Source organism: Onychostruthus taczanowskii, unplaced genomic scaffold, assembly GCF_017590055.1.
Source record: "Onychostruthus taczanowskii isolate IOZ18803 unplaced genomic scaffold, ASM1759005v1 scaffold49, whole genome shotgun sequence".
Taxonomy (NCBI): domain Eukaryota; kingdom Metazoa; phylum Chordata; class Aves; order Passeriformes; family Passeridae; genus Onychostruthus; species Onychostruthus taczanowskii.
In genome coordinates, this window is record NW_024502458.1 from 5410602 (window position 1) to 5435839 (window position 25238).

Here is a 25238-nt window from a genome sequence, read left to right on the forward strand (position 1 = left end):
TTTCAATAGTAAACACTTTAATGCTTCCAGAAGCCAGCATATCATTTGGCACCAATATAGGTAGTAAAAACTCACCCTTCTGAGGAATCAATGGCAGTTCACTTTGGAGTCTGTCCTGTCACTGTGTCCTTGAGAGACTCATGATGCCAGATTGTGGAAGACAAGTCAGCCCAGGGGCACAGCTGCTGGAACCAAGATCTCACCAGAAATGCAGCTGCCAAAATGACATTATACACCTGATACAGCTCAGCAAGAGGCACAGGAGAATTCACCTAATGCAGCCTGCATTTGTACATGGAAATGCTGAGGTGGACAAAGAAGAATTTGTTCAGGATTTCAGGACATCTCACAGCCTGACCAGAGCAGCCATTCCCTGACTCCTGAAATCTCTGGGTAGGTGGTTGCTTTGCAATCACCCTGCCCAACCTAGAAAAAGAACTGCACAGATTTTACAGAAAAATTGTGAAAACCTTTAGCATAGCTCCACTGCCTTCCTCTACCTGAGGATCTCACACATTTAGAACAGGTAGCACAGCCATTATCAGAGTCACAAGCACAGGATCTGCACTGGGAACTGCTGATAAGGTGCTGCAGGCTGATGACCTCGGGCTGCTTTTTGAATGCCCAGTTCTTGTAGACGGTTATTGACCCCAGGAGGCATCGTGTGCTATTGCAGTACACAGCACCAAGTCAGGCTGACATTCATTTACTGAGCCATGCCTACATTTGTTTTGTGCTGTCCATACACGTCAGCCAATAGTAAATACATCACAGCAGGGACCTCAGTTCATGATAGGTTTTCAGCAGAAACCTGGATAATGTGTTCGTAGAGAGGAGAGCATGTAAAATCTGACTGCACATGCTACTGTGCACTGAGACTTGAGCAGAAAAGGGTATAACTGGCTGATGGGGTTCGCTGCTTAACCAGCTTGGATAGCACCCCCTTCACCATGAAATGAGCTCCAAACCTGTGGGCACAAAGTCAGTGTTTCCAAATGCTGTCAGTTCAACCTCTGCCTTCATCCAACCTTTACATGAAACAAATCTCATTACTGGGGCATGATTTTGCCTTCATGTGCCATGCCACTCTTCACTCTGACCTTCTGTGACTCCTGCCACTAGAGTCTCCCACAGGAAGATCACGGGGAACAGGCTCATGAAAGGAAGTAACATTTCAACATTATAGCAGAGGCTTGATGCTGAAGGAGGCAGAAGGCCTAAATGGATCATTTCCAGGGACAGGACTGGCTCTCCTTCTCCACTGAAGCCTAAGGTCAGGGCAAGAGTATTGTAACTGTGCCCCAGCTGCCCAGGCTGTGAGCAATGTCTTGCTTACAAGTGGTACATTTTCCTGCTTTCCCCAGGCAATTTCCTGCTTTCCACAGGAGATGAAAGGGGTGATTAGGCACCACTGAAAAACCAATGCCTGCTCTTACATCTTCATACCCTTCCAAAAGCCCATCTGCTGCCCTGAGCCTGAGTGCAGCAGGGTCAGTACAACAGTGAAACCCAGTCTTATGCACAGGAGAGTAGCTCTAATCCAGAGCATCAGCTGATTACACAGAACATATCCATTGTCCAAAAGTAGTTTTATTTTCACTCTTCCCCTCTGAAACCAACTTGACTCTTCTCCAAAAACCAACACCAGAATGAATCACTTGAAATTATTTTTTAGGTGGGTTTTTAAAGGCTCAGTTGCAATACAGCCCTTGCCCTGTGACAACATGCCAGGAAACCCCTGGGAACTCTCCCAGAAAACTGTGAGGGAATGAATGCAAAACAGGCTGAGCTGTTCAGCTTCTCACCTCCCCCAGCATGGGCTTGAACATGTTGACAGCAGGGCAGTATGAAGATGGTTTTGTCCCCTACAAATCTTTTGAATAAACAAGATTTTTCTCTACATCAGAAATCTCTTTTTAACTTCAGTCATTATTTTCTTGGCTTGCTACTCTTGACAGTCATAAAACAGCTCTCTCTGGAATACGCCATTCAAATTAATCAGCTGTCAGCTATTCTTTTAAAACTAATAATAGAAGGTCTGCATGAGCCTGTGAGAGACTGAAACACAGGAATGTGAGTTGTGCAGCTGCAAATGTTTCTATACTGCCGCAGCTCAAATTGCTTTTTGCTCTCTACCAAGAAGGCATGAAACAGCATTGTAGGGAACAGGTTCTGGACTGTCAAAGTTGCCCAACTGTCCTCAGCATGCCCCATAAATGTGGCAAATGTTTAGCAATGCCTTTTAACTTTCAAGGAAGCTTTAAAGACAGGAGGAATGTTCTGGTTATAAACCAACAGGCTCAGCTGGCCCAGGAGCACAGATCATTTGATGGCTTGTATCCTTGGGATGCCATCTGCACAGGGGATGCCAGACTATGCTCTTGCCATTGGCAGAAGTTTTAGCCTCCAATTCATCTTCTTGTCATCAAACTGCAATAGGACAGGCAAAAAGTGTTCCAGGAGGAAGCACTGCCTCTGAGAGTGTTGGGAAACAGGACTTCTTTGAAGAGCCCCTTGACTACAGCAGTTTGGCTCCAAGTTTGGGCCGAGAAGATTAATGTTACATGAGACTTCAGCTCAGAATAAGAGCTGGCACTGGAGGAAAGCCAACTGTGCAACGCTCCTGTAACTGCTTAGGGGACTCTGTTGTCACAAGAAACTGAGGAACAACTGGGAGGCTCTGTTCAAAAAACATTCAGGTTTGCAAAGCCTGATGAAGGAACAAGAGCAGCACCTGCTTCTTCCAGGTCTGCCTAAAGCTAGTGCCACCTGGAGACTTTGCTTCTACCAGCAGTGATTCCATTTTCAGCCTGAAAAAAAACTTTTAAAACCCTCTCAGGCTTTTAAGAGAAAGAAGCAGTTTAAATCCCAGACCAGAAGCCTTAATTATAATGGATTTGTATGAAAGTTGCCAGATCTTGCCCTGCTCTGTGATCAGGGCTGTGCCAAGAGTCTGCTTTGTGTCACACTAGCAACTGTGCTAAGTTCAGCAGAGTAACTGGGTCAAAGATGCACAGCCAGAAAAGAGATCACTGATTAGCACTAATGAGAGCCTGCACTGCAGAGTACAATGACAGTGCCATCATGTCCAGGCTCTTGCTGTAATTAAAGGCAGCCAGTGTGAGCTGCACAGAACAGATACTTTTATTTGTCACATTTTACACCTTGGGAAGTCACTCATGACCAGAAAACAGAACATGAGAGGAAACAACTGAACTCATTGTTCATATTGATGGAATTGAAATTAACTTACAGAAAATCAGGAAAGATTTGAGCATCACCATGAGCAGCTCTACCAAACATGCAGAATCATTTTCAATCAATTAATTCTACTTATGATGAGCATAAAGTTACAGATGTAGAATACTGATCTTGTGTTCAAGAATTTAATGGTACATCTGTCCACAACCAGGTGCTCTGAAGATCAACCTTCAACAGAAACAGCATAAACAAAGAAAACAAGGTTTTTCCAAGTCTTACAGACTTTCCCTAAGAAGAAAAATAGAGAGGACTTAGTAGTAATCTAGAGAAAGGAATAAGAGCAGAAACTAGTATTAAGTTGTACACACAGAGTGAGTCCTAAGCTTCTAGAAAGCCTCAGCTCTTTTGCAAAGCAGTACACTTCTAAGTAATAAAGACAAATGCATCAGGGTAGCAGTTAACTTGGAATTGACCTCAATGGACAACACAAACATCTGCTGTCAGCCTATAGATAGAGAGTACACAAGTAGTTACAGAAGATAGGATCTGTACAAGATAAAACAAGCAATTAAAACACCTCAGAATATAAAAATTACTCTGTAGACAGTCAAGAACAGAGAAGAAAAAAAATAATCTACTGTGTCCATTCACATCCCTTCCAAGTACAGTGAGACAAAAAGCAATTAATCCTACCAAAGAACCTCACCACTGTCTCTGGAAAACTCAGAGACACTGACTATCCACAGACAGAATATGGACAGTCAGCCACTGGCAGAAACATGGTGGACACCTGGGACCAGTGAGGAGATTTGTATCAGGACAACACAAAGCAACTGTCTTTGAAATACAGAAATTAATGCACTGATAAAGTGACAATAGAGAAAGTTGTAAATGCTGAGCTAAGGACTTGTCCAGAGGTGCTGTATTAAACACAGAGCTGTTACACCTGCACAGACTCCTGCAAGGACTCCACCTGCCTTACCAGCTATACCAGCAACCTTCCTGAATTGCTCACTCCCTCAATAGAAGAAAAAACAATGGGTCAATCTTGTTGCAATTGTAGTTACAAATATATTATAATTTTTATTATTATTTCCTACTTGTAAGTTATACATAGCACAGCATATGAAAACTTCATTTGAAACCATTCAGAATGCTAGAACATATGGAAATTATCTTAAAGGTCCAAGGGAATGATGCCTTGTATCACTTTTCAAAGTAACTTGCAAATGCTACAGCACAGACCATTAAGGGAAATGCCACTCAGCCAGAAACTCTAGCAGAGAGTTCACCAAGCTTCCTGCTGCATCACAGTAAACAGATATACACCAAAAACCCACTGCTGCCTTTGGAATACCCAGTTTGCAACTCCTTGCCGAGATCTCTCAGGATTCCCAGTATGATCATCTGTAAAATGTAAGCACTTAAAAGCAGCAGTTCTAATACTGAAAATCATTAGGTTTGTCTTAGAAATTTCAGGGACTAATAGCACTTTCCCCTCAAATGAACCTTAAAATTGGGAAATAATCACAGTGTTCCTTCTTAAGGAGGGAGATGGTTCAAATTAGCACACCAACTCCACAGATATTTAATTTCTAGTCAAAAATAGCACAAGAATTTCATATTGAACTGGTCCCAGCCATCAAAGAGATGATTTTTTTTCCAAACCAGGCTATCAATATTTGCTAACAGTAGTATTTATTTAAGGAATCAAGCTGGTAGGCAAGAGGTGGACACAAAGTGCTAGGCAGTGCTGATGAGCCCTCAGTTTGCAGATGACAGCTGTCAGTTCTGCTCCAACACAGCCTGTTCCTCCTGCATGAGTGCTCTGGGGTAGGTCACAGCTACGACAGCGGTTTTTTCCCTTAAGTCTTCCTGGAACTCCCCTCTGAAGCACAGCCCTATAATCCAGGAACAATCTGCACACACACACACTCATAAACAACAGCCGTTTGTGGAGAGAGAGGCGGGATAGAAGGACCCGATTTCCATTCTTTCCCCTCTAGGAAGGTTTGAGGAGAAAGTGCAGATCAGCATCACCATCATCTCCAGCATGTGTTATTAGCAGCCACGCTGAAGCCAGTCAGCAGCGTCTGGCATTGTTTGGAGAAACACAAAAGACCTTCTGTTTGGAAAGTTCAAGAAAGAAAAGGCAGAGCCTGTGGCCTGGTCCTGCAGTCAAAAGACTGACACAGAGGCTGGGAAGTTCTCAGGCAGAGGCTGATCCCAAGCCCTTTGAAGTTGACGGGAAAACTCCCATGGACTCTAGCAAGCTATGGATCATGCCTGAAACACACTGAAGGGAACAAAGCAGCATAAAAGTAGAAATGAGCATCTCCAAAGGGGAATTTACACAGCACAATGGTGACCTAATATATTCATCATGGTTGCTGATACAATGTAGTTTTGTGATGTTTGGCAAAGTAGGATTATATTAAGTTTTTAAGTCTTTTCATTAGGATACAACAGCTGTACACCCATTAGGTATTTTTTGCTTAAAATGCTATGCATGATGCCCTAGCATTTTGTTTAATACAGCATTTAGCAAAAGGAAAGCTGGAAAGAAAAGTCCCTTTCAAATTGCTGAAATTATGAGTTTTCTGCTTTCTTTCCCCACTGTCTCCTCCCTAAAAGGCTGGTCTACAGCTACGAAATACACAGTCTAAGACTGAAAACCTTATTAAGAACAATGCTGCCAGCATCATCTATTCATGAGCAGCCGCTTGAGAGAGGGCCCAACCCAGAAGAAACTCTATAGCAGCGCATTCTCCAAACAATTACTAAAGGATCCCAAGTGCAGGGAGGCTCCAAATCCTCTGCTTAATTATGGCTTAATTAATTTTCTCATGAAAGAGGAGTATAGGAGCTTCAAGATGAAAGAAAAGTCCTTTGATTTCTTTAATATTTCCATAATAATTTTCTTGCATATAGGAGTAATCATTGCAGTGGGTTTAAGCTTTGGTGCTGTCTGGGTCCTAAATGGTATTTTCTGGGAATTAATTTGTCACAAACTTTTTAAAACACTTCTTGTAGCCTTTGCACAAAATTCAACAAAGAGCCAAAGTAACTCCCTTCCCCCCTCCCACCCCAAAAACAAAAAACGCAGGATGTTTCCTCTTTCCCTGGCTAATAGAATCCAACTGTTGCCGCATGACATCATTCCCCAGAGTCAGGGAATCCAAGCTCACTCCAGCACTCTCGGCTGGGAGTAAACACCACCACCAATAAAAAATAAAATTAAAAATCATCAAAATTTACAATGGGAGGACATAACATTAAAAAGGCAGTTTTTGTTACCTGAAATTTGGAGCATTTCCCTTTCCACTCCATTCTCAGATTTGTATTTCCCAGACAAAACTCTGTGTTATTATCTGAGGCAATCAGAAAACCAGTCGTTTAGTGTCTAATACCTGCTGTGCTTCCCATAACTCCTTCATATGACCTCTCACAGCACTGATTCCAGCTAAAATGATTGCAGAGAACACAGACTGGCCAGGCCAGTTGTCATGGAGATCTCTCTCCCCCCCCCTTTTCATAAGCACGCGCACACACACACACAGATTTAAACAATTCTGGGAGGCATCCACAAAACAGCATGCCTTTTCATCAGCTAAGTTTTGAAACACTCCACCCCTCCTCCAGCCCCTCCCCAGAGTCAGCCCAGGAAGCTGAGATTTGGGCAGGAATTGATTGTGGAAATTAGAGATATTGCCTTCTAAAAAAGAGAAAACTACCATAAAACTTGTAATTTTTTTCCCAGAAGGAAAAAAGGAGATGTTTACTCACCAAAGCTTTGCACTAAATCTATCACATTCAGACCTGCAGGCTATTTGTCTTTGCCTGACTACTTATGAATTTGATATGTGAAAGCACTGAAGCTTTGTTGAAATACAATCATGCAGATTACAAGAAATTCTGCTGGCATGGGCTGACTGCTTACCTTGCTGTTCTCCCAGTACCAAGCCAGTGACTTAATTAGCACAGGTATTCATAAGGACATGCAGGACTTCCTGTATTCTTTCATGTTTCTGTAATTAAGAAGAAAATTGGGCAGGTCAAAAACATGCAGCTCCAACAAACAAACAGAAAAAAATCCCCCAGTTGAACAAGAACACAGAGATAAATCTGGAAGTTTTCTCATACTGACTATAAGTTTAATTGCTGCTTACCCAAAGCTTGCTATCTCCCAGTTAAAGGAGAAACCCTTTTCACTGACGTTTGCGAATACAAGAACTGATTAGTTTACCATATTCACTGGCACCATAGTTGCAAAACAAAACTTACACCAAACATAAATAAAGACATACAGCATTTTTTCCTTGACAAAAAGAATCCAAATTAATCCCCACCAACGTCATATAGGAAAGTCTGGACTGATAAATCAAGAGAACAGAAAATACTTTATAAAAAAGAAAGAACATTTATTAACAAAATTCAGTTTAAAAATATTTGGACTCAGAATAAGAGTACTGTGCCCAAAGTTTTTACACTTTGAGAGATACCTTGGAAACTCAGTCTTGAGAGGATTTAATCAGAGTCAGTCATTCAAAGTTTTAAAACTTTGTAAGAGATACTGAAAGGATTTCATGAGTCTGTGTTCTGCAACGAGCAGTATAAGCAGCAGTCCCTCTAGTGGGCAGAAATTGCAAAGCTGCCTATGCCAAGCTAAATAGGAAATCAATTTCTCCTGTATCTATTAACCACTTCATTGTGCTGTTATGATGCTCCACCCCTGCACCTAAAAGTCAACACCAGCATATGAAATCCTTGATATGTTATTTTCAGAGTTGAACACAAGAAAACGTACATGATATAATTAATAAAACTAGGTTTCTACATGAGGAGATTAACGAGTTCCAATATATTACTCTTCTGGTTGTGTGGGATAGCCAAGATGTTTCAGGGAAACACCTGCTTCCATATAGCCATTCTTATATATAAAATACACCAGAGCATATTGTTGCCTGTACTTTGGAAAACTCTGAATTTTGTGACAGGACTCCCAGCAGAATGCACACTGAAACCATCTCTCTCTCTAACAAGAACATCACACAAAAGCATATGCATGAGACATATTTTACACTGCTACCAAAAACTGCACACAGACTACTCACAGATAGATAAACATAACAAAACAGTTACTGAAGCTGTCAGGGGTCCAGAAGATGCTGAAATGACATCACATCAAATAGTTCCTAGATATGAAAGCACCATATGCCAAGATTGCAATTTCACACTAAATTCCGCTAAGAATGCACCAGTGATGCCCAGCCAGAGCCATGAGAGCCAAATATTAAAGAATTATTACTCGGTTTTGTCCTGGAAAGTTCCTTTGGTATATGACTAAGGTAAATTTATCACATGCTGATTTATCAAGTGGGCACAATTTCAGCAGCGTGACTGGGAAAGAGGGAAATTGCTAGCTCCTCGCAGGAATGTAAGGTTTCAGACTGCATCACTGCAGAGGGAGTGTTCAAAGACACAGAACTAATAAAAAAAACTCTAGAAATATGAGTGACAAAACACAAGTGAAATGGCTGATCATGCTCAGCCCTTCTGTAGCCCCCATTACTGGTAACATGGGAGTATGTACCAACCATCTGCATCACATCCCACTCCAGTGTTCATGGCAACGCTCTGTGGCACTTCATTCCGTGACCACATCTGCATATATGGCAAGGATCTGGGGGAGCAGGCAAGCTGGCCTTCATAAATCATGGAAAATGCTGTGTGCGTTACATACACGCTTTGTTCCAGTTTAAAATTCCAAGCAAAGCAAGTGAAGTTGTTAAAATATATCATGCATACGCAAATACGTAGGAACAAGGCACAGTAGTAAAACTATGACCCAAGCTTTGGCCTTGGGCAGGTGACTGCCACAGAAGCCCTCAGACAAGCACATTTCTATTCTAAGTCGCATGAATACACCCCAAATCAGTTCCTTGCCAAAAGGTGATGTGTAGCTCAGATTGATCCCAGTAAAAGAAGATCCATCCCCACATCTTAATTTTTTTCTCACTGAGTTTTCATTTGAGCACATCAATACCTCAGAACACAATTTAAGTTCTGAAATCATAAACAAAGGACACGATGAACAGCTGATTTTGCGTTAATTACAACATGACAGCTACCCTGCCATCAAAAGGCATCAGAGTGTGTACCCTCACCTCCCTGCAGGGACAGACAGCCCATTGCTCACACGCAGCTGATGTTTAGTTTGTTATTTCAGATACGCTTCCCCTTTCTGACGGGTTGAACACAGTCCTTCCTACACACCTGGCCCTGGGATGGAGCAGCCACGTGAGGCACAGGAGCAGACATGCACTGAGCAGGGTGAGAGCACAGCAGGAGCCCTCACCAGCCACACCTGGAGTCTCTGCCTGAAAGGGAAATGTGAGATGCCCAGTCTGAGATCCTTCACTGAATGCTTTCCAACCAGCCATCAGCAGCAACAGGAGAGGAAACAAAAATTAGACTTTCTCCTCATGAAATTTTATCACTTTCAGTAGGTGAAAGCACAGCATCAGTGATGAGCTCCAGACTAAGCCAGCCACAACAGCAGCACAAATCTCTGGTAGGTATAAATTCAAATTAATCACTGCTTCAATTTCAGTAACATTTTCCTTTGCAATTTTTAGATAAAAACTCTCCTGCAAAGTTACTTAAGATTTTTCTCCTTCTCAAATAACTTTATGCCCTTCACAAGGGCTTATGCCCCTTTCCCATTGAAGATGGTCACCTTATTGCTCTTCCTTGTGTCATCCCCACATATTTATTGGCCATCTTTCCAGTGGCTTCGATAAATATGTATTTGTTTAAGACTCAACAGCAAAAATGACACTTAACTAGTCTGTCTCACTATGTTTTTAACCCAATACTGCTAAAAGTGCCTGCAGCTCCTGCTATCCTCACTGGGAGAGGCAGGGAGCTTGGGAGCAGCACTTCCTCATCACCAGGCAGTGACTTGCAGAGGTATGGAAATAAGGGGGAAAGCCTGAGCCAACTCTTAATGTGAAGCACACATGCACTACAAAAACTGTGTTCTTTGCTCTTTTTATAGAGACTCAGCACTCAATACTTTTGCATAGGGAATTCTGTGGGCTACCAGGTGGGGCAAAGTGATGACAGGCAGGGCAGCAGCCACCACACACTCTGAAGCAGTCCCATAGCACCACTGAGTTCTGTAAATTAACAGTGCACAGCACTGGCCCGTTTTGGTAACACTCCAACCTGATGGTGTAAGAACATGTTGAACATGAAACAACAACAAAGCAAGTGGCACAAGATAACACCTCTGACCCCAAAGGTATCATTCTACCAAAGAGATTAAACCTTCCACTGCCTTCAGTGGCTTGTTGACTTCATTCTTGCCCCATTGCATGTTTTGCTAGGATTGTGGTATCCAAGTAAGTAGCACAAAAGTAGATTGCAGCCTTGCAAACAATAGCAAATAGTTGACTCAACATAGGAGCTCCCCAGTTGCAAGGGGGCTGCAGAGGTGAAAGGCTAAGATCAGTCAGCTACAGACTTGTTTTCATCCCCCATTTCAGATCCATTTCTTATAGTATATGCACAACTCTCTTCTGACAGGAGAATTAATTTTCCATGGCCTCCTCAATGATCTAGCAAGGATCAAGTTTGAAGCACAGCACAGTACTGGTTTCATTAACCAAGAAAAGAAAAAAAACTTGTGTGTGTGTGTATATCCCCAGTATTTATATAGTATGTATATAGGAAATGACTAATCATAGCTGTGCTCTCTTTGAGATGCTGCCAATCCCTTTATGGCCCTATATCCCATTTCAGTTTGGTCTCATTGTGCAAATGAGAGCCTACCATACTTGGGTCTGACCCTGACACTGCAACTGTGTGCAAAACAGCAATTTGAAAACGTTTCTAATTCACTGAAACTAAGGAGAGATCTGCACCTGGGGGCCATGACAAGAGGCTGACAAGCACTCAGTTGCTGTGCAAACACTCATTCAAAAATAAAGTGGCTTAACTTTGTGGCTATTATTATTTTAGGCCCTGATTCAGCAAAGCACTTAAACACTGACTTCAAAAGAACTTAAAAATACACTTAAATATATGTGCTACAATATTTTACCAAAGTGGAGGTTTAGTAATGTCGTGTATTTTAGAAAAGAGAGGTGGAAAGAGTTTTTATTTGGCAATTAAAGCTTTAAGACACTGTTTGGTCATACTGAGACACAACCTTCATTCTAAATCTACTAATGATGCTGGAAATTTGCTGAGCAATAAGCTGAATAATTCCTTAATAAAACAACTTTAAACATGAACAGCGTGGAATTAACTCATGGGACTGCCTGGTTTAAGAATTATCCATACCTATGGTCTGATTCATGACAGGAGACACATATTACAGCTCACCCCACTAGAAATGCAGTGCAAAGCCAAACAAGCCATACAAACTGGCACTGAGCCCAGGCAGCCAATTCAGCCAGCCCTCAACATCCCAGCGCTGCAAACTGTGTCAGATGGCACCTGGCCAAGGCACAAGCCAAGCCAGAGGGATAACCAAAAGGTGGGAATCTCATGTAAATCAGTCCTTCTGCTCCTTAACTCTCCAGAGCCAGCCCTGTCTGCAACCCGTCTTCCTTCCAGTCAACACCCTTCCTTACATGGCTCTGCTGTATCCCAGGCATGCAAAAAGGGAGAGACAGGAAGCTGCAGGTCCAAAACTCATGGAGGGGGCGGAAAAGCCCACAAAGAGAGGTTGTTTGTCCTGTCTGTATATCCCCATCAAGGGTGGATTTATGCCCCAAGCAGAAGGGCAAATGAGACAGGCAGGCTTCCTCTGGGAACCAGCCATATCAGGAGAGATGTCAGTGAGTTGCTTGAAACTCCACAGGATTTCTGATTTGACCTGACATGAAGGCAAGATCTCCATTCATCTCATTTCACTACTGTTTCTCTCAAGTAGAAGTGAAAGGAAAGGACAAGTTTCTGCTGCCCCTGTTCACAGCACACATCCTGTGATACAAGATGCTCCACCTGGGACTAGAAGACAATTCAAAAAACAGATCCCCTCACACCTGGAATTGCACTGAAGCAGAACACACAAAAATATAACTTTGGGAGGACTAATCTTGTGTGAATCTGAGCAAGTGCTGCAAAGCTTTTACTTATTGGGAACAGAGGGGCAGAATCCTTCTTAGAGCACATAAATTATGGTATTACAGGTCATACAAGCCAAGTCTCTGGCTGAAGGGGAACTTTTCAAGTTCTTGTCAAGGCATCCCACTGTACTTTGTCCCAGGTAGTGGGACAAAGAAAAAGATGCTGTTGGGAACTGTCTCTATTGTTACACTGGCTATATGAAGCTAACAAAGGGAAGAGAATCTTTTAGCAAAGCAAGGGACACAAGGACAGAAAACATTGCAGAGATGACTTCTGAAGCAGAATATGGGTGGTGGTTGCATTTTTCACATTTTTCCCCCTGCAAAGATGCTTTCCAGAGCAAAATAGCTCTTAAGTTAAACTCAAAATGGAAAATGTGGGCCTAAGGCTGTGCATCCAGTATGATATCACCTTGTTTACATGAGAGAAAAAAAAAAAATCACAACCAATATCACTGTACACTCTTTGAACTTCTAAATAGATAAATAAATAGAAAAATAATGACAACATGTTTTGTGATTCCTTTTGATCATCAACTATGAAAGTTCACAGGAAGTTTATACAGCCCCCTCTGACGGGCCGATCTTATCTTCCAAATGTTAGGAGCCAAGAGACTCTAAGAAGAAAGTGTCAGCCTGATGTTCCTTTGCACAAAAGGCAATGACTTCTCTGTGTGCTATCACAGTTGGCTTCCTTTATTTTAGTCATGACTTGAACTTCCAAGCTGGCCTGGAGACCCTGTGAACTGCTGCTAACATGCTAGGGGAATGCCTGTGAGACCCACGTCGCATCTCTGGGGAGGATGGATGGTGCAAGCACTGGCTCAGCACTACTCCCATCACCTTCACCCTATGGAAATCAAAGCCAGTGGCAGTGTGTTTTCTCAAGGATACAAAGAGTTTGTCTTTTGTACTGTCATAAACATCATAGCAGGCAGATCTCAAGCCACAAACAATAAAGCATTTTCTTCTCTACTTTGGATAGAGCAGATAAACATAACATTACTTTGAATATGCAGAGATCCTTTCATTCAAGGCCCTCAGGGTGCTTTGTAAAGCCACATAAATGTCGCTCCAGCGTGGCTGCTCAGAAAAACGAGTTCAATGGCTTTGTGTGCAAGTCTGCACAGTGGCCCTCTAGAAACTGTGTGGGACCAACAGTGTTCTAAACACCAGGCTCTGCTTCTTGCCCTGAGGCCAGAGTTAGAACCTGGAAGGCAGTTGAGGTCTGTCAAAATTGGAGTTTTCTGGAAAACAGTTTGGGCATGGGAAACATCCAAAATGCGGCTTTTTTTCCTAGCTGGTTTCCAGTGCCACAAAGGGAATGAAAGTCAGTGACTAGGAAGAGCTTGTGCAAAACAAAAGAAATCCAAAACCAGACCATGCAGACAGTTCAAAACCATTTTATGAACTCTGTGTTTCTCAGTACCTCAGTGCTTCCTGGGTTTACAATAGGAGTGTGGTACAGAGATGCCCAAATGAGCCACAACCACTTTAATGCCAGAACTGGAAGCAGCACAGCTCCAACAGCACAAAGCAGTGCTTGAACTGGTGCAGCTGCCTTTTCTGGGAAGGGGGCCGTGGCACCACGCAGTGCCCCTCTGCAATGTAGGGCGGTCCAAACCTCCTGGAGTCAGCTCCAGGGCCCTTTGTGCTGACATCCATTGTGTGGCACACATATTCCCAGAGCAATACACTGCAGACAACAGAGGAAACAAGTCCCAGTGCTGGAAATTCAGCTCCCAGCACCCAAGGTCCAGATGAATGCTTTAAAAGCAAGGTCATCCTTCCTCCTTCAATTCTGTGCATTCTTCCAAACAAAGCTGGGAGATATCTCTGAAAATAGCCCCATATCCAGGGGTGGACTGTCCCAACATCTACATTTAGGCTGCTGGAGAATCACACACCTACATATATTTTCTTCACCACTAAGAATATAGGTTATTACTTAAGAAAAAAAAGTACACATTCTGCTTCATTCTTATCAAAACAGATGGTTGAGATAAGATTTTGCTTCTTGACATGAAAAAGCATAATTTCTTATTTTCATTAAACTACTTCCCATTTTAGAGACAGAAGGAAAGCAGGAATCAACCCTTTTTTTTTTTTTTTAACACATCAAACCAAAAAGGGCGGAACTTGGGAAAGTACCAGTGCTTTTCTTCCAAGTCTGGGAAAACTATACAGTTTACATAGGCCAGGACACTGTTAGAGATATTTTCCCTTTAAAACACTGGATAAGGTCCATGCAGTCACATGATGTTCCCCATTGCAATGTACATTGTTTTAAGGGAATGGACAAAACTCCCTCCCCGGAACTGCTGCTGCTTGCTGTTCATACTGTGGAAGTGGTAAAACCCCACATCACAGGCTCAGTGTCAGCCATTCAGTGTGCACAGACCACACACCAGAAAGTTTGCAAAAGATCTTGCTGCCAGTGAAGAAGGGCAAGGAAAACCTCTCTTAAAAGCCTCAGTTTCTGAGTTTTCTCTCAGTTAGCTGACCTCTAACCTGGGGTAGCACTGAATGCTGCACCGACATCTCCACCTAAACCCCACAGCTGGGCCAGGTTGCGAAAGGATCTAAACATGGAAGCTATGGCTGTAACCCTCTGCCAAAGGAACTGGACATCCCCACTCAGAGTTATGTCAAGATCTAAACATGGAAGCTATGGCTGTAACCCTTGCAGCTGGGTGTGTGTTTGTGCACTGCAAACACAAGTTAGTGCCTAGAGTGCTGGAAGCAGCTCATGGAAAGTCTGAACCCAAAGATGCAAATCATTAAGAGCACACATCACAACTTGCTCTGGGGAAAATTCCTCATTCAAGAACAGACACGCTGATTACGTCTCCAGTTTTCTGATTTCCTGACGTGTGAAAGTCCCATCAGTAAACATGAGAGCTCTGTGCTTACTGAAAGCATAAAGCAACACTCTCAGTTTGCCAGAAAGAGCTGAAAGGGCTATTTTTGCACATATGCATGGTATTGAAAACCTCTACTCTTCCTCCTGCACTGCGTGGAGAGGCCTAACAAGGAGACACAAGAGTCAAATGCTGTTCTTGCTTTTGACACCGTGCAGGTATATGACCTTGGATAGCTTTCTTTGCCTAGTAACACAAGGCATGTTTGGCTTCCTGGGGGTGTTAGAACAATGCAGTAAATTTTAATCCCACAATGAACTTCAAAAAATATCTATTTTTGGTCACATTATACAATCCTGTACATTAAGCAGCCTCTAAGCTCTTTCCAATTTCTTAGCCTGCTTCACATCTATGCATTTTTGATACTCACTCCAGCCTGAAGAAGGTCAAACATGAACAGTGTTTCCTCATCATCCTTACCCTTGAAAAAATAATTTTCCCTCACCATTTACATGGTCGCAGAGAGCAACAACTACAAATGCTGTCCTAAGCAACTGAAAGAATTAGAACCTGATTTTTGCTGCCAAGTGTTTATTCTGACAAAATGAGAATTTTGCACAATTTTGCTTAGATTTTTGTATTTACATTGTGAGATTTAAAAGAAAAAAATACCTCTGCTGTGGGTCATTTTTAAAATCCCCTCCATCCAGCTGCATTCAAAATAAGCTGCAATGCACCTGTCTTGTAAAAGCCTCCACAATGGTTAAATATTCCTCACAAATTCTTGTCTTATCGCTAGTTTTATCTCTAGTTTACCTGGGCATGACCTGGAGCAAGTCTTAGTAATTTTAATTCCTCACCTCCTCTAGAGTGGCTCCCAAGTATAATTCACAGGGCTTGTGAACCAGCTGTAAAATAAAACAAGAGCTTGCAGACCCCCTTCCCTGATATCTCAGGTACTCACTGAGAGACAGCAGACCAGCAGAATGTGGAAGATGTTTGTAAAACACACTGTGTCATTTTACATCCTTTTAGGAATGGCATCTCAATACTTTAGAAAATATAACCATCCCCTGCAATTCAGCATGAGACACAGGCAACTGAAACAACTTTCTGCTTTCTGCCTGTTCTCTTATCTCTAAAGAGCTGACAATAACTGAATCTATTGGAAATACTCTTACAGAAAAAGATCATTAAAAAATTATTAAGTTTACTCCATAAGATGGCCATTGACTGCAGGAAGAAAAGCATTACTATATTAAGAAGAGACTGGTTACACCTCTTTTAATTTAACTGGATTCCCACTATTAAGCCCATTTAGGAGGCTGTATTAATACACTTCTCAGAAACATTTTCCTTATACAATTTTAAAGTCACACAGCGAGCTAGGGAATGGAAAAGAAACATCATGCACTGTCATGCAGAAACAGAGAATAAGAGTCAGCTGCTTGGAGGCTGTCTCCTGGATGAAGGAGCAAGCCCATTAACAGGAGAAGGTGATAAAAAATCCATATGCAGCACAGAGCACGCCTAAAAGCCAAAACAACAACAGGCAATTGAGGTGGAGAGTGAAGCAGACTGCTATGACTCATAGGCTATAAGTCTAGTCAGTGAAAAATCTGGCAGAAGTTTGCTGTTGGACTATGTCTGTACATTCCCAAGAGATTTATAGCTGCTTATTAAATCATCTGTTCCTCTTAAAACTAAAGAAACTGTATATGTTTCACTGAATTTTACATCTGCTAGAAAGACCCATTAACCATTAGTACAGAGGAGAGTTTTTTCCTATTGAGTGAGTCATTCAAAAGATTTTAAGACCTTACTTGAGAGAGTAAGGGAAGCCTACACAAGTGATGGGCTGCAGCGTGATCCAAAACCTGCTCCTTCAGGATGGGTCTCCCTCACTGGCATCTCTGGTGTGCCTGGCTAATCCTCAGAACAGACCTTTTGAGTAATAGATATTTTCTGCAGAGGAAAGGAAAGGAAACAAGTACTTACTACAGAGGAAAGTTCTATTGAGGAAATAGTCATGCCTTCAAGTAAAAGAGCACTGTGGCTTGAGACAGGGTTTGTGGAGCAGGTTCATGGAGTGTGGTGACACACAGGCACACACTTGTGCCAGAGGACCTGTCAAAATACAAGGAGCTGGCAGTGTCATTGGCTGCTATGCTCAGGAACTGGAAGGAAAACCCCACTAGCCCTGCAGTGTCATCTCAAAACCCAAAGGAACAGAAAAAGGAGCTGTGCACAGTCCTACCCCAAGCATGAAGAGTGCTGCTCGAACACGGGTTAGTTCACAGGGCAGCAAGACAGAAGGATGGGTAGGGCTGTCATTTCCATCCTGGTTAGCAAAACAAGATGTTTTGTTATCTCAGAGTGCTCTTGGAGCATCTCTGCCCCTCTTCATCCCACACATTATCCATTCAAAAAACGTGCACAAACAAAGAATGTTCCTTCTCCCATCTGCCCTCCTCTCAGTCTAACTTTTTTGCTCTTTTTTCACCCTTGGGCACATCCACAGATTAGGTCTCCAAGACAGCCATCTCTCAATGGCAATATACAAAGATGTTATTAAATAGAAGCCATTTGCTGAGGCAGAGATGAAGCTGAACATCCCAAATTCCGAGAAGGTAGATGTTATGAATAAAAAGTTATCTATTTTTGTTTAAGGTTACAGAGCTAAAACCGGTTAGACCAATTGCTGTTAAATTAGCTTCATTGTTAAGAGTTCTTCTTTAATTGCCCGTCAATGGTTGGTGATTTAGCCATTGCCCTCCTGATGCTTGCCCGGGAGCTACACCTGGACACGGCAGCATCAGGAAAATAGGAGTGACCTGAGACCACGTATGCAGATAAGAATTGCATTGCTCCAAATCTTCCCGTTTTCCTAGAAAACCCCTAAAAACAATGAGCCAATATAGAATTAGGGGACCTAGGTGATGTCTAAGGATGGGCGCAAAATCCAGTGCCTGCTTGGATCCTTTTTGCTTCTCACCCTGACCTGAAAGGATGTTCACTGGGGAGGGGACCCGAAGCGTTGGACCGAAAAGGAGGAATCTGCGGATCTCCCGTGAGGACACAGTCCCCAGCTCTGCCTGCAGACCAGCGGACAGAGCTGCATCACCCTCCTCCTCCGTGCCACTCTTGGGGACAGCGGCGGCATGGGCACAACCCATCGATTTCTCCCCACCTGAGCTGAATCTCTTTAATAAAGGCATTAAAAAGGAGAAAGATCTCCTGCCCATTTATCTCAGTAGGAAAGTGTTACAGATTTTAAATTAACCCCTTAAAAATAAACACAATCAATGCACGTTTGCCAATCGTATAAGAATGCAGAAATATGTGTCTACAGCTACTTCAATGTTCAGACTAGAATAGAGATGTACTTTAAAAACACCAAAAATGCCCTTCAGGGTCAGACCAGCAGTGACTCTAGCTGAACACTAACACTCTGTCTTAAGAGGCAGTGAAAGGCAGTGCTAGTCAGGACAAGCCTGGGAACCTCGCTATTTTCTGGCCAATTTCTCTGTCCGTGGGAGCCTGCAAGCTGTGGGTGAACAGACCTGAAAAGCAGCGAGATTTACAAAACGTTGCTAACGGTGCTTTTGTTACTCCTGCTGTACCACTAAAATCCTATTAAGTGTAAAAGCAAAGCACAACAGAAAGCCATGTGTGAACTGTTGCACTTAGCTGAAAAGTCAGCAACTTGGGAGCTTGAGAACACAATAATAAAATCAAGACCCACAGCAGCTCACGCACACGGAACACCCAAAGCCTGCGAGCGAGTGAGGGAGCCGAGCATCATCATGCCCGTGGGCACAACTGTGGCAGATTTGCCAGCACAAACTGGATGGGGGGGACAAGAAGGGATGGGTTGCTCAGCACATTTCTCTTTCATGTTTTTGAATTGCTGCCTTGTAAAAGTCAATTTGCTAAAAAACATGACAAGATAATGGTTGGTCCTGCTGAATCGGCACAGCTATGCTATGCCAAACTGATTCCTGCAGTAAATCATATGCACTCTCCAAACACAAAGGCAGGGCTGTACAGCTCTGCAAACTCGTTATTTACTTTTGCCAAAAATGACAAAATGTCTGTTAGACTTGTTTTCTCTTTATTATCTCTGCATTGAACTACCTTCACTTTAGAACTCTGAATCAATGAAGAAGGAATAAACGAGCATGCTGAATTTGATCTCCTAGCAATCTGTACAAAAACTGAGCCAGGATACGCTCAAGAGGTTACAGCCCATCTCCTACTCTACAACTGCACATGACCAGCTGCTTACCTGACACAGTAACTTTCTGATATGTCAATTCATCATCAATATCCTGAGACTGAATTAGTGCTTTCTGTCTTAAAAAAAAAAAAAAAAAAAAAAAAAGGGAAATTAAAAACAATATTATGAAGGGGAAAAAATAACAGCATTATAGAATATCTATACCCAGCACAGTAATACCACACCTCATCCTTTTCAGCATGAGACATCATGACTAAGGCATATCATCCCTGCCAGCCACATGCTACAGAAGTCAGGATGGTGGCTTGGAAAACCAAGCGCATTAGTCAGTCCTGAGCAATCATCTTCAATCCTGACCAATCAAATCTTTCGATTTGGCTCTTCTTCCTTAATGGGAGGTAGCTATACCAATTAACACCAGTTGCTTGCTCCATGTGAACTTTGCTCCGTGTCACGCAACTCTGTATCTCCCAACAGGTGAGCTTTGAGCAACTCACAGCCCATCCCACCCCAGATCAACAGCACCCCAGTGGATGCCACCTACCCACCTCCCCAGTGATCCAGCCAGGTAAGAAGACTTGCAAAAGAAGGAGGAGTGATCACTGTACTTCACAAGCACAGGAAACACACAAATATTCCTGTCCAACTCTCACCAAAGGAAACACCACATGAGAGCTGTTGTGAGAATTCCATCAGCCTTCCAGACCAGCACAGAACCCAAGTCAGCCCTTAGGCAAGCTGCTGAAGTCAATGCTCAGCTTTCAAGCACATGCTCAAGTATTTGGCTGAGCTGGGACCATTTTCAAGTGTGGGATGCAGAATCCCACTCAACAGTTGCTTCAATGACAGACTACAAAATATTATTGATATATAATAATGCAATAATTTATGGGGGTGCATTCTCCCTTAACCATAATCTCAGACTCATCTCTTCTTTGCAAGCAATTGTTTCTTAAGAAGTGTTGCTGTGCCTGTCATCTGAAACACAGAACAGCTGCCAGCCACAATAGGAAATGGTTTGCACTGGTCGAGTGTACTTCTGAAACCCCACCAATTCTTCTCCATGAAAAAAAAAAAACCCAAACCAAAAAAACACAAGTAACAACAAGAAAACCCAAAACTATTTGATAGTCTTTATTCTGTTCATTGTTGAGAAGTAAGGATCTTTGTTTTCTCTTTCAGACCATCCTGTTATTCACACAGTGAATTACAGACCTAACCAGTTCTATAAATTGCAGTTCCCCGAACTCATGGTTTAAGTTTAGGTCAAAAGAAGATCATTCACATGTGAAGTATGACTCTCCTCTGGCAAAGTAAAGTCATTCTGGTTCCTGACAATGCTATATTTAACTTATTTTTAACTATCCTGATTTTCTGCCTCTTTTCCTCAAAATAAAAACTGGTAGACGTCAGAAGAAAAAGATTCTGCAATCCTCAGTTAGAAAGGTCACCTGGAGGTGAGCTCAGAGCCAGTGACAGCATGGACAGATGAAAACCTTCCAAATCCTAAGTTTCATTTTAACATGGTACCACTGACTTGCCCAAAGTCACAGGAACATCTCAATGCCTCAGTGCAGAGCTATAACACTTGTTTACCTAATACATGGGTTATCATAAAGATGCAGTTTAGAATAACCAGATTGTTACCATTTGCAGATGATTAATGCTCCTCTTACAGCCTTATAAAGCTGCAACCATTACCTTCTGAGATCATCAAGGAAACAAATTATGCTCTGTAAAACCTATTTAAAGCAAACACATATTAGGCAGTATAGGTTTAAGCTTGTAAATTTAAGGTAGCATAAGGTAAATTGGGCTAGTCCTCTACAAAAGCACAACATCTACCCAACAGAGGATACTTCATTAAGTGGGGTATGTAGCTTTGAAGGCACAGTTCATTTAGCCACTGTTTTAGATGGACAAGTACCTGCTTGTCAGGAGCTGAAATAACTGATACAAAACTCTGTCCACAGACACTTGAAGGTGAATGATTGTTCCTGTCCTTAATGTGCCCACAAAAACACAGACACCACACCAGCCGCTGGGCTCCCAAGCTGGCCAGGAGCATAAAGCTATTTAAATATACACAGGACCTTGGGAATCATCCCAGTTTTAAAGCTGCAACAGTGCAGTTAAATTACAGGACACCCAAAAAACATACAACAGAGTGACTAGCTGCTCCCCACTCAATTTGGTTATCATCTGTGCTAAGGAGACCTTCCTCCCACATGCCATGCCGTCAGAATCAACAGGTGAATTTCTGTGGAACTTCAAACCCTGGAAGGGTTTTGGAGGCAGGGGTTTGGTGGAGGATTGGATCAATTTATTTTTTTTAATTGTTCAGTGTTTTCAACCTGTTTGTATTTTGCCTAATAGAACTGGATAGGCAGTGAAAGGTGCCAAGGACCAATCAAACCTCAAAATGTTTTCTTCCCAATTAAAAACTTAGGAAGCAAATTAGCCTCATCTGTGTGGCAGGAAGATAAAAATCTCAATGAACAATCACATCTGATTTCCTTCAAAGCTCTGCTCTGAAATGCAGATATTACAGGAAAAGAGTGCCTGGGTTGAGAACTGCCTTGCTCACCTTCAGTGCAGTTTCTGAAATGGGAGCAAAGAAGAGAGCATGGCCGTAAGGCTGTACTATCTTGATGCAGGAGAAAGCTTCTAGCTTATGAGCCAGCATCTCTTTTTAAATGAAAGGCAAAAGCAGCAGGAGAATGCTTCTGAAAAGTTATTCCTTTCCTCCTCTTCCCTTTCCCCTAGCTTTCTAGAGAAAGTACTTCTCAGACAAATTGCATACAGTATGTGCAATCCTCCTGCTTGGAAAATTCAGTCTGCTAATAAAACCAAATACAAGACAAACAACAAGAAGCATATTTTTGATGGGTTTGCTTGTCATGTCATGGCTCCCAGCCTCCATTCTCAGGGATTTACCAAAATATTTGTTTATTTACACAAAGCTGGAATTCTGGAGTACCAGATTCTCTTCTCATTGACCTCTGGCCATGCTTGGAGGTTACAGCAGTTAAAGATATTTCCAGTGACATCAGTAGGGAAGTAACAGTGCTATAAATAATAAGACAAAAGTGTAGTTTTGTCCAACCCTTACCAATACTCTGCAGTGTGAAAGATAATAATGGAAGTTCTCTCTTCACCCCAGCCCTGAGCAAAGGACCAGTTCCTTTCCCTTTAGGGAACAAAATCTGACCACTCCAGGTAGACACAATTTTCTCCTGTCACACCCCTCAGTTGGCTGGGAGAGGGACTGAGTCACAAGCCCATCTCCTGCTCTCCCTCCAACACCACACAAGTGGAGAGTGAAAATAAAACAAAATTCATTTTACTCGGTTTAAGTACTTTATGCCTTGAAATAAATCACTTAGATGCTGTGAGATAACCTAAACAAATCTCAGAATAAATAAAGGTGGCACTCCTCCTATTAGATTTACAGATCTCAAGCCTCTGGGACTCATGTTTTAAAGCTTTCCTGTGTAGCTATAAAAGCCAGAGAGGGTAAAGATTTTGATAGTCACTTAGCTCCAGGAACTCTGGCCTTAAAAGAAGGTAGGAAAAAGCGCAAATACAAAAAGAAAAAAAAAAAATCCTACATTAAAATTAAGGAAGAAAAGCTTTTGATTTTTTTCTTTTGCATTTACCACCCACTGTCTCCCACACAATAACATTGGGTAAGAGCACATTGTGACAACACTTCTAAGTCTTACTTTAAAATTCCTTAGTCACTGTAATTGTATACAGAGCAAACAAGATCTGCTTCACTTGCCAGCAAAACACAGCAGCACCTGGACTGAAACATGGCAGCCTTACAGGATGTGTAAAGATGTAGAGGAGAGAAATAAACCAGTCTGAAAATTGAATGCTGGAGGGTCAGATCAGCACACCCTGACCCAATGTGAGCAATGCTACCTCTCATGACACAAACAAGAGATATTTGATAACCATCCAGTGCTTCAATCATAGCTTTGTCTCTCTATGTGAAAGCTGACTGTTACTTCTTGCAGGCTGCAGCCACCATGTTTGACACAGCTCTAGTGTCCCTACAGGGATTCAAGGAGGTGACAAAACACATCCTTCCTAATGAAGGTCAACTCTTCCCTGCTCCACCAGAGGGATTCATACCCAAAAAAATGGCACTTCTGGAGGTGGAAAACAAGAACAACTTAGATGAGATCCACCAACCCAGGGTAGGAGGTTTCACACCATCAAACTTTCTAGTATTTTCCTGGAGCAAATATCAGCATATTCATGTGTGCATTATCAGCACATTCATCTGCACATCAGGCTTATCTCAAGAGGCCATGATAGTTAAGAACATCATCTTCTCATTCACTAGCTCTTCTTGTAACCCCTTCCACAGCAACTCCTGCAATTACTGTTTCCACATGAATCATTGCATGCTGCCTACATTTCAGCCTCCCTCCCCAAAAATATCTGTGTTGACTGCAAAAACACATGCTACCACAGACCTTTCTTACAGATCCAACTGCAAGCAAGCAAGCTGCAGGACTTTTCTGCATGTTTATTTTGTGAACCTCACATGCAGTAATTTCAACTCCCAGAGAACACACATACAGCTCAGCCCTGGGGGACGGGGTGAGTCTGATGCTCCCTTCTGTGCAGAGGCCCCTTGCCATGGATGGCTGCTGTGTGGAAGTGCATTGTTGAGGCACAGATCAGCCTGTGAACATTTCTCCTTGGATGTAGAGTTCCCTTTGAACTCTCTCATAATTGCTCCGACCTTGTGCACACATGTTCATTGCTGGAGCTGTGGGTGGGAGGCGCATCTGGCGCCAGCTCTATGCAAACCTTGCACAGCTTCATTCCCAAGACCACTGAAGTCAACACAGGCCTTTCCACAGGCTTCTCAAGCTTGAGGCCAGACTCACATTCCTTCATTTTAAAGGACATCAGAACTGCACTGAGTATTTTCAGGCAAGTGTTGAGTCACCACCCTACTGCTGCAAGGCCAGGAGAGTGACCTGCTCAGCCAGCTTTTTCCACAAGCCCTCAAGGCAGACCTTATACACTGCACTCACTGTGTTTGCTTTCTTCTCACTGACACAGAGAAAAATTAGACACAAACTGGCCATGAAGAGTCTTAGGCTAGAAATATGGAGAAAACTTACACTCATCCAAACTCTTCAGGAGCACAAAAATGTCCCTCTCTTCGGCTCACAACTGCCCACCTCAGCTTTACCCTGGGACATCAACAGGCAGGAACCCCAGCCCATCACAACTCAACCACTTTCTCAGTCTGCTCCTCAGGAAGTGAAATGTTAGACCCTTCCTTGCTTTGCCCTGGGGTACACTCATAACTCACCATTTGGCCTCCAGAAAGGAAGCCCTACTGATCCTTACTCATGCTCAGTAGCACTTTAGTCACTGAGCTGTCCCACAGAGCCCAGCAGAAATTCTTACATAGTAAATAACATGTGCCATTAATTATGTCAGTGCTTGGCCCACATCAGAGCAGCTGTCAGGGCTCCAAGTGCACCAACAACCCTTAAATGCCCTGTCCATCCAGACCTGGGACTTGCACCCCCAAAGCCAGTGCCCAAGGGACCAGAAGCCTGGGATAAGCTCAGGCTCAGCCATGCTGCAGGTCTGACTACCCCTAGCCCTTGTCCTTGCTGGGCCTGACTTGCTGTGTGGATTTAGCTTGGTCCCAGCTCTACCCTCTGCATCTACACAGTGATCACTGGGCTACCAGTGACTTCTGTCACTGTCACCAAGCTGATCCCAATTGGGCACCATGGGACTTTGCTGAGGTCAGTG

General features: G+C 42.8%; 1 protein-coding gene across 17 annotated transcripts in view; it reads right to left on the reverse strand.

Annotated features, from left to right (window-relative positions):
• DENND2B (DENN domain containing 2B) overlaps positions 1 to 25238 on the reverse strand; it is a 154271-nt gene that overhangs the window by 109917 nt on the left and 19116 nt on the right. For 8 of the 17 annotated variants that reach the window (XR_005953430.1, XM_041414971.1, XM_041414981.1 and 5 more), the window contains exon 2: positions 7142 to 7229. The exons of 3 other annotated variants lie outside the window; for them this stretch is intronic. The gene's annotated coding sequence lies outside the window, so the exon portion shown is untranslated. Of the gene's footprint in view, positions 1 to 6498; positions 6573 to 7141; positions 7230 to 17025; positions 17168 to 17200; positions 17305 to 19490; positions 19555 to 25238 lie in introns of those variants that run through there. 6 more of the 17 variants (XM_041414972.1, XM_041414976.1, XM_041414983.1 and 3 more) reach the window with 5 other exon arrangements.